Below are 10,555 nucleotides of genomic sequence, written 5' to 3'. Positions count from 1 at the left end.
CTAGACAATCCAAAATAGAGCCCTCGCACAGAATGGGTTTCATCCTTTGTTTACTGCCTGAAATGCACAGAGGAACAGGCCAGAAGGCAAACACTGAGCCCTGAAAACAGTGAAACACAAGGCAAAGAGGCAAGACACAGTCTGCGCTCACGAAAGAGCAAACACCCATGGCAACAACTTCCTAACACCCAGAAATGCAGGCAATGGAACAGAGGTAAAAGATGCAAGGAAGGGAATCTAAAGCAGTACGAGTGACCTGGTACAGCAAACTGGCACGTATTTGATTCCAGGGATAAAAAGTTAAAGGAACAGACGTGCCCTGGCCAAAGGCCAGCTCCTAACAGAACACAAACCTCGTAAGGTTTGAGTTCTGGTTTTGATTTCAAACCCATGAACTTTAAGTGGATTTGAAATCACACAAAACATGTTCACCCGTTGGTGTTTGTGAGAGGAAGAACAGACGGCAGGCTCTGGCTGGGCAGGGACACAGCTGCCCCTGTGGCTGCCCCTCTGGGGCCAGCACAAAGGAGTGCCCGCAGCTGGCAGTGCCCTCCGGAGCTGCCCGAGCCCAGGGAAGGCTTTGTCCAGGCTTTGCTGTTCCTGCCGAGTTTACAAGGACGGGTTTCTACTCAAGGAGGCAAAGGGGGGCTGGGGGAGCCTCCTGCACCAACATCCATGGCCTGGCTGGAGCTGTACCCCACACACCCCACACACCCCACAGCGGGAACATGGCAGTGACCACAGGCTGGGAACACGGGAGAGAAACTTCCAGAGATCAGGAACGACTCTTACAGGCAACTGGGTATAACTGGGAAAGGGGAACAGCATCTCAGGCACACAGAACATCTATTAGACACCTGCAGAGAAGGCTGGGCATCTGCAATCTCCCTTGCTGTTCCAGTCTCATTAACGGGTCTACTGCTAGGTGTCATTTCTCTCCACAAACTTTTTTTTAAACAATTTCTTTTAATTATATGTAAGATTTCATATACATTTGGGAGCCCAGAACAAGCTTCAAAACTGCATGGTAAGTGCCCCGTTAGCTCAGACTCCCCTGCTCCTGACACAGCTGCACCACCTTTCCCTGAGACACCTGAGCCTTCCCCTGGAAGGGCATATCCCAGTTCTGTCCTAAGGGAACTGGTGACCGTGTGTTCCCATCACACCTGCCTCGGGTTCAACTGACAAAAGCAGATAGGAAGGAGATGGTGCTGCAGTTGGAGCCTGACATTCCATGTCATCAATCCCAGGTCTCTGGGACACTGGAGGTTTAGACTGGATCTCAGGGAAAGGTTCTTCCCCCAGAGGGCGGTTGGCACTGCCCAGGCTCCCCAGGGCAGTGGGCACAGCCCCAAGGCTGCCAGAGCTCCAGGAGGGTTTGGACAACACTCTCAGGGACAGGGTGGGATTGCTGGGGTGTCCTGGGCAGGGGTAGGGGTTGGACTGGATGGTCCTTGTGGTCCCTTCCAGCTCCTGGCTCCATGAGCAGCACCCCCCATCTAGCAGGGCTGGTGTGGGCGTGGGTGCAGGGGACACAGCACTGCTCACAAAGAGCAGCACCAAACTCATCCTTCAGCGTTCTCTTCTCTCCAGCCAGTGCAATCAGAGCACATTCTTTGGCAGAAGAAATTAACAAAGACCCAAGAAATCCAACATAAATCTGGTAATCTGCCAAGAGGGGAAGAGCAGAGGGAAGGGAACTGGCAGGCTTTGTTATTAAGCACACTTTGTGTTATCCAACAGATCCAAGAGTAACACACAGCAACTGGACTCCAGACAGGAAATCTATTACACTGACTGCTCTCAAGGTATGTATGTTGTGATTGCAGAAAGAGAAAAATGCCTAATTCTGGATGCCTCAGGAATAAAAATGAATAAATTTATATTTTCCTAGTTTTGAGATAGAGCTAGTCAAAATTTTTTCATGGAAGCTGTTCCTCAGCAATAAACCAGGTTTTCAGTAAAGCTTTTTTTTTTTTTTTGTCCTTTTTTGTGAAAAGTATCTGCTTTTGGATGCCTTCCTGAGATGTAATCCAGCTAGGAAAACAGGACCCTAGAGCAAGTAAGCTTATTGTTATAATCAAAACCTGAAGTTTTCGGTTTTTCGTTTTAAAGCTGTGATTTCTCTTTGGTGAGAAGACTTTTCCAGTGAGGCCTCTTTTTCTGGGCATTTTCATGCAGGGAATCCCTTCAGAATTCCACAGTACAGATACATGTTAGGTTTTACAGGTGCAAACCATCCTTTTTTCCAGTTTCAGTTTTCCTTTGGGTAGAACCTGCAGGACAACACAGATCCCATGAGATCACAGCGTGTTCTGACCCTGTTCAGAGCTGAGGATCCTCAGGACCTGTGGACCTGCAGCACCAGTTCCTGCTGGGAGGCCTCAGACCTTTTACCAGCAGGTGTTTCAAGACAAACAGTGACAAACTTAACTACGGATCCTGCTCTGGGTGACACTTAAGTGACAGTTCAGGTGATACCTTGACTGTGCTTTCCATAATTCTACAACCTCCTGCAATGGCAACGGAACAATGATTTCATATGCCAATATTTCAAGGTGCACCAGGTTTAACTCCTTGACAAAAATAGATTATATTTAAAATAAAGAATAAACGTGAATACTGATTAATCTCTCCACTTTTAAAGTCAAAAAAAATCTTACATTAAGGCCTTTTGACCGGCAAAGCTTTTCTGTGTCATGTTTAAAGACGTACTTCTCAGTATTTCAGCAGGGAACAAGTTCTCCTAGACAGAAACCACAGTACCCATCTACAACCAGAGCTACGTGTTCATGGAAAAAAGTGATAAATCCATGAAAAAAAATTGTCTGGTAACTGAAGTGCTGCCACAAACTGCTTTGTAGCAAAATGAATAAAATAAATTAGAACAAAGCAAATTGCTTTAGACTTGAGGAAAAAAATCGTTGCCTAGAAAATCTGCATCTAATCCATAAATTTTGTTTTAAACCCTTTACATAAATACAGCAAGATTCAATGCTAAATACAAAGCAGGCCACGTTAAATTTAACAACTGACTTTTTAAAGTAATGACTTCCTATTTTTCTACATTTCTAATGAAATAAGCAGTCCTTATATGCTAGAGAGTCTGGATTTAATTACTTTCAGAGATATTTAGATTAATACTCTCCCGTGGAGAATACTTTCAAGACACTGATCAACAGATTCCTAAGATTAAGTTAAGAACTACATTCATCATAAGTACTTTCTATCTGTTATACATAATTTCTTTTAAAATAAAAAATAAATACACAGTGCAAAGATATTTCTTTTTTTCTCTCCCTTCCCCAAACCTCCAAATCAGCAAGTGTGGCCACAGTACCAACTGCAAACCAGCACTGAACCCCTGGAACACACCTGCCATGACCTCTGGGCTGGGCACTCACCCTGACAGCTGCTGCAGCACCGGGCACTTTTAGATGCTTTTCAGAGTTAGTCAGTAGTTTCCTGCTATTTTACCCAGTCACAATGCCTCAATTGGATTTTTTTTAAGACTGAGACCTTGTTCTATGAGCCAGCACTGATGGATTTCAAAAGAAGTGCTCCCATGATGGGGTTTGCTTGGCTGTGCTACAGAAGTGAGCACCCCCAGTGCCAGTCAGTGTGACAAACTCCCTGGAACACGCAGTAGGTGCCACTGAAAATGGAGAACCACACTTGCCCCACAGCCACTAACCCTTCCCAACTGCCCCTCCTGCCCAGAAAGCCCACCTGTGGGTTTCCCCACTCACAGCTGAGTACCAAGGGAGATGCACAAGTGACTTCCTTCAGTGGAAGAGAAAGATTGAAAGCATCATCCTACCCCACACCTACTAACCAACCAAGTGAAAGCCACCCTGCACACTGCAGGATTCCTTCAGGCATCACTGCTGGGGCAGGCAGCACACACCACTAGAACTGGGCAGAAACAAGGAGTGCTAGAAGACTGGGAGGCAAATGGAACAAAAACCCTTGATGTCATATTTTATACCCCATAAAAGCATCAAATGTTCTAGCAAAACCTACAAAGAGCTATCATCTTCCTCCATGTAAAACAACATTATTCCTTTTTCTGTCTCCTCCACCCCCGACATTCTATGAACAGCACTGATCTCAGGTCAACAACAAGAGAGTTTTAAATTTGAACAATACACAGGTCAAATGACAAAGGGAAGCATTTGGTTTTATAACAGATGATGCCATTCCAATTAGAGAAACAGCAGCATTATTTTCCCTACATTTATTTTAAGGGAAGTACAATACATTGCAAACATCACTTGTGAAGAAGTAAAAAATTAGGACTAATATACAGAGATTTCCTAGAGAAAGAGTTGGATGCAGGGGGATGACCAACACACAAAGCTCAGAAGGTAAAGCCATTAAATCCAGTGAATTACGTGAATTAATTACGAGAATCACGTGTCTGGAATTAAAAGGGAAGGTATAGCATTTCAGCATGTTTTTCACTAAAGAGGAAAAAAGAATTTCAACTGTCCCTCGCTTTTCCAAACATTGAAAAAATATACCACAGAACACATTTAGAAACATTGGCATTGCAACCTATGCAGTTTGTAATGGAAGTCTGTGCCACATTTATTAGGGGCCACTCAGTGTCTCATTTCCCTGCCTTTGTCCTTCACACCTCACTGTCACAGGGCAGGGACACACCAGTTTACACCCAGACACCATTCTGGACAGCTCCAGTACAAGTTCTGTGCCCAGGACGTGCTCCTGAAAGAGGTCCTGCCACCCTCAGGCATTTTTGCATATCCATTTCATTAATTATTCTAACAACTTGTGGGTAGAGACCAGCTAAAGGAAATACAGTTCTAACTTCCCTTACATGCCAGCAAATTAAATAACTGTGCTATCTGCTATTTCAGCATCTTATAAGTCGTTTTAGCAATTCTGAAAGGTTACAGAATGAGGACAAAACCAGAGGAGCTGCATTTCTGTATTCCCCACATATCCTAAGGAGCCAACACCCCCTCAGCTTCTCTATCCATTGCAACACTTGAGCTGTTCCCAAACAGAAAAGCTGCTGTGAATGGAGTGGGTGCCCCCACTCTATCTCTGGGTGCTTCTGCCCAGTATCACCAGTAGGGTACAGATAACTCTGCCTGTGTCCAAGCTACCCGAGCAGAGGGCAGCCTTCACTCCCGGCACAGGACTCAGCTGCAATGTTTTTGTAACCTCTGCTGGCTGTCTAGCTTCTCCAACGTGAGAAATGTTATATAAATAAGACAACTGAGAGCCGGGTTGCAGCAGAACTCTGTCAGTATGTATTGTTAAGCAACCATTCATCACCCTTCATGACATCCCTACTGAAACGACTTCTTTAGTTTATTCTAAGGGTACACAGAGCAAATAAGGGGAGTCAAAACACTGAAATCATCAACACTGACCTCCGTTGAGAAGGAAGGGGCAATGAGTAGTAGAACCATGACATACAATGAAAGCAACTGTTTTAAACTCACTGGAGTGACAATTCCGAAAAGTTTGAAATAATTTTTCATAACTTAATCCTGGAATGTAGGAACAGCTTTTTCTAGTGTACCATGTGGAAGCCAAAGCAGTATTTTTTGCTTGTTTCTACACATACAGCTAACAATAAGGTGGCACCATTTCCACATACAGGCTTCAGATTCCCAACACGTGCAGCCAAGGCTTGCTGAACTCCTGCAAAGTCTCAATACATTCCTATCCACGCTGAAATTTGGCTTGGAGAATAATCTTGTTGTCACGCAAGCAAAGCAGTGATAAATTAACACATGACAGAATTCAGGCTTAAATATGCATTAAAATATCATTCACTATCAAAGTATGGCAAAAGAAGGACACTGAGTCTTCATAATGGTAAGACTCAGCAAAATGACTTTTTAAAAAGCCTATGAAAACATTTCAGCCAGCCAAGACAGTTTTGATTCAGCAGTTACACCAGGTCACATTAGCAGAGCAGTGCAGGAGCCTTCAGCAAGTGAAACCCGAAGCAGCCCAGAACAGAACTGATGTGAGCCAAGGGGGAACTGGGAGCACAGAACTCCAAGGAGCTGTGACCAAGAGACAGCCTGACCATCCCCTGCCCCACTGAGAGGAGCTCCATGGGACAGCCTGCCTTCTAGGGAAACGACTTACATTGTAAAGAGGGCTCTTTACATTTGTCCCTACACAGAAACTGGTATCTGGCCACATTCTGAACGAAGGTAGAGACAGATCCGCGCAGAAAAATCAACACCTTTTGTCATTTGTCAAGAGAAGCTCAGTTCCATTCTTAATGCAGACGCAGGCACTCTCTTTAGGAACCAAACAAGGGGAGATATGACTAATAAACAGAGGCCAGCAAACCAGCAGCTGGATCTTTAATGCCTGTTCCAGCCTGTTGTGAGCCTGTGTGAGTCCCAGGCTGCCAGGGAGCACAGGTGGCTCTGCCAGCCCACAGCCTGTGCTCACCAGCACGCTGCACTAGGTGAACTCCTTTTATTTACAAGCCAACCAACACTCAGGATTGACAGCTTTTCCTCCTAAGCTTCTGTGTACTGTGTTGAAATATCAGCAAATAAAATGAAGGAATAAATGGAGAAACAACTATGAGACCAAGCTTAGCTGTTTGCATTTTGAAATTTCAACGTTACAACTTTTAGCATTCCCTCTTCCCTCATCACTTTAAAGTATCTTGGATGAAAAACTAAGGTTTATTTTACTGGAAGTACTGGCAGACTTTAAGAATTGTTTACAAAAACAATCCCACATCCTCCAGTCTTGTTCAGCTGTACAGATCTTCACCCCAACAACAGAAATAACCTAATGCCAGTAGTCATTCATTTCATCAAATTTCACTGTTAAGCCAAAATAATGGGCTTGTGAATCAGTTGATTTATGAAAAGCAAACTGGTATTTGGTAGAATGATAGTAACAAGCCACAGTGGAGGTTCTGGTAATGCTGCCATCTGACCACAAGTGACTTTAAAAAATAATTAAAAAAAAAAAAAAGGACAGACCAACCAGTGTTTCTCATACCTGAACTGCACCTCTCAGTGAACTAACAGGAAGATTCAAAGGGTGGGAGTCATAAACAGGTAAGGGAAAACTTAATTAAAATATTAAGCTATTAAAAAATAACAGGCAAAACAATAAAACCAAATGACCCTGATTTACAGCTGGAAGCAGCTCATTTCCTCCAGGGGAGTCAGAAGCAGCTCTGCTTCCCTGCTGCAGGGATTTACCCCAGCAAGGGAACTACCACTGCCTTAAACTGCTGGCAGAGCTCAGCCCCTCCTGGGCAATACAGACAGTATTTACACCTGCAGCTGACAATTACAGCTGACTTTCAGGAGGAACTGAGCTACTGCCAGCAGTCCCAGCAGTACAGCAGGACATGTTTCCTTGGGAACTGCTTAAAAAGGTAAGTCCAAACAGAGCTCACATCTACAGAAAGTTTGGGAAACACTCATTTCCCCTGCCCACAACTTGCCCAGCAAGGAAGATCCGTGTGGATCCACCCAGCCAGACAGGCCCAAAACAGGACCACGCTGCTCTCTGTCGAGGTTTGCAGGAGGATTTCCTACTGAGATAGAAGAGATCCATACAGGAACTAGGGCCCAGAAATCACACATATTCCAACACTCACTACAGAAAACTTTGATTTCACTGTCTAGTAATGCTGTAGGTCCTCTCTTCATGCTATGAATTGATGGCACTCTATACAAATGTAGATTATTCTTTTTCCTCTCTGCCCACCAGAGCACTTGGCATGAAGTTATTTATCTACCTCAAGATCCACATTTATTTAAAAAAAATAAATTAAGAGTTTTGATGCAGAATATGTTAACTATACCCCCCCGATTAGTCTACATTTCACTCTCCAACTGTTCTGCAAGCAATTTTCTCTCAATCCCATCCTTCCCATGCATTCTCTTAACCAGAAAAAAGGCATTTTCCAGGGCATCTCTTAATCGTGTAGTAGGCAAAGGTATACAGCATTATTATACGGGTTTGGACTGTGGGATTTTCCTATGAATGGAGAAACACAGCATCATTCTGACGATTTCCAGTTCTTCTGTGACTTTTACATTTTTGCATACTGGAAACCAGAGCATTTAAAATAAAACATCAGCCCATGCACACTCTCAGTATGAAAACTCTGAAAGTCTAGTCAAAGCAGGGCAGGTTTGTTTCATAAAACCAGTAGTTATTTTCAGGTCATTTCATTTTACAACTTTACCTTTTACTTTGGGTAAATATTTATCTTTTGAAACAGATTTCCCACCAGGCAGCCCTCTCCTCCAAGCTGTAATGGGAGAGGGAGGCATTGCATGGCTGCACCCCCTGAACCACTGCAGGTCCCAGTCTCAAGCACCAGCCCTTCACTGTGCTTTTCAGGGGGCATTTTGTCATGGATTCCTACGTGGAGGCGAGGTGTCATTACAGCTCCTCCCAGCAGGCAGAGGGACAGCGTCCAGGCCATCCTGAGCCCTGTGTTTTGTGAAAGGAGAGCTGACGAGGGCTTTGCTGAGGCAGCTGGAGCAGGGGCCGCTCAACTCAAATTAAAGGCACTACAGACAGTGACGAGGTTATCTGAGAGCAACTCACAGACAATTCACAAATGAAAATCCCAGCCAACAGAATTAGCAATGTTTCATCGTGAGAGTCAGACAACACCTGCAAAGCAGTTTGAGCTTACTTCAGAGTCACATCGAAAGCCATTACATATTTAGCACTCCAGGAAACCATTTCAAAGTTCCTCATGGCATATACATTGCTACTACTGTAAGTATGAACAGAGGTTCACCAGCACTCTGCACCACGTAAGGAAGGAGTCAAATACCCAGAAATTCATTGAGTTCTACAAACTAGTAAGCTGTCCTTACTTTACATCCCTTTCTCCATTACACATGGGTAAATAAAGACTGCTCAGACAGTGGGGTAGAAACCACAGAGGCCAGTTCAGCAACAGGTGTCACCAAGAGCTGGGGGGAGACATTTCTGAACCCAACAGAACCCAAGGAATATTTTGCATTACTGAACCTGTTCTGTGACAAGGAACCACAGGTCAAAATCAGCCTTCAAAACGCAAAGTGAAATCCCACTTGAAAAACAAAAAAAAAAAAAAGGAAGAAACACAGAAGTATGAATGACTCAAAAGAATCACTCCTACACTGCTGGCAGCTACTTGGGCGTTACAAATGTGTTCAGATTTATTAATTCGAACGGCTGCCTGAAGAGGGAGAGATTATGAAAAATGTGAAAGTTAAATGTCATTGACAATTAATTCCTCTCCGTGTTCCCTTTGCACTCCCCCTCACAAAGTTAAAGCTCAGAAAGAAGGTCCTACTTCTGACCAACATATGACAAGCTTCAGAGCAGGTAACCAGGCCATCCCAAAGAAGGGAGTGGATGCTGCCGATCAACCTTACCACTCGCTAACTCGCTAGTACAGGATGTTACCCGCACCTAGGGCACCCCGCGGCTCGGTCAGCCCGCATCCCACACACAGAGCCCATCACACACGGCTCCTTCCCGCCCTCACACCACGGCACACATTTCCCAAGCCTTCCGCACGCCCTTCCCGGGCAGTGTGTCCCTCGGCGGAGCGCGGGGCACACACGGCACAACACCCGGCACAGCCCGCACCCCGGCCACAGCCGCGAGGGCAAGCGGGCCTACACCCGGACACCGCTGCGGGCACATCCCCACAAGCCCGCGTGCACAGCGTGCACACTAGCGCGGGGCACACCGGCACCCCGCACAGCCGCGCGGAGCACACATCGGCACATTAAGGCACAGCCGCCCTGCCCGGCGCGCCGCGGCGGACCGCACCTGCACGCCCGACCCGCACTGTTCGGCGGTGATTCACGTCGTGTCCGGGATCCTCCCAGCGCAGCCACAGCCGGGCAGGCCCTACCCACCTCCGCCGGCTCCCCCGGGACAACACCCGCTCTCCCGCCGCGGGCTCGGGTCCCCCTCGCCGCACTGCCACCTAGCCCGGGACGCGTGGGGATCCGGGGCGCCCTGCCCGCCCTGCCGCTCATCTGTGCTCGGGCCGGCCGTGGGATGGGAGTCCCGGTCCAGGTGCCGGCCGGGACGGCCCGGGTGGTCCCCCCGGTGAGAGGGAGGTCCGCGGCGCAGGCCCGCCGCGTGCTGGTGCCACGGGCGAGGGGCTCCCTCCCCGTCCCGGGCTCCCTCCCCGTCCCGGGCCCTCCCGTCCCGGCTCCCTTCCCTCGTCCCTGTTGTCTTTTCCTATCCCTCCGGGCTCTCATCCCGTCTCACAGTGTTCCTCCTATCCCACGTCCCTGGGCTCCTTTTCCGCTCGCCGGTTCCTCCCCGTGCCGCGGCTCCTTCCCGTGCGGGCTCCATTCCCCGTGCCGGGGCTCCCTCCCCGTGCCGCTTCCTGAGTCCTCTCCCTGAGGGGCACTCGGGGGCTTCTCCAGCTCTGCTGCACGCTCAGGAGGCTACGAAAGCCTCTGTAACGCGTTTCCTACCGCAGAATTAAAGCTCATCTGAGAGGCAGTGTATTTATGCGGCACCTTCGCTCCCAGAGGGGTTTACGAGCCACGGCCCT

The 10,555-nt window shown here is 47.1% G+C and overlaps 1 long non-coding RNA gene across 1 annotated transcript; it reads left to right on the top strand.

Annotated features, from left to right (window-relative positions):
- The first annotated feature begins 1,741 nt into the window (after nt 1–1,741).
- Nucleotides 1,742–2,448, top strand: LOC108644270. The gene is made up of 3 exons (XR_001923175.1): nt 1,742–1,808; nt 2,001–2,062; nt 2,253–2,448. It is a non-coding gene; the product is annotated as an uncharacterized LOC108644270 (long non-coding RNA).
- Nucleotides 2,449–10,555: the final 8,107 nt, after the last annotated feature.

Source organism: Manacus vitellinus, unplaced genomic scaffold (genome assembly GCF_001715985.3).
Source record: "Manacus vitellinus isolate BGI_N305 unplaced genomic scaffold, ASM171598v3 scaffold_104_pilon, whole genome shotgun sequence".
Lineage (NCBI taxonomy): Eukaryota > Metazoa > Chordata > Aves > Passeriformes > Pipridae > Manacus > Manacus vitellinus.
This window is presented reverse-complemented; position numbering and strand designations above follow the sequence as displayed.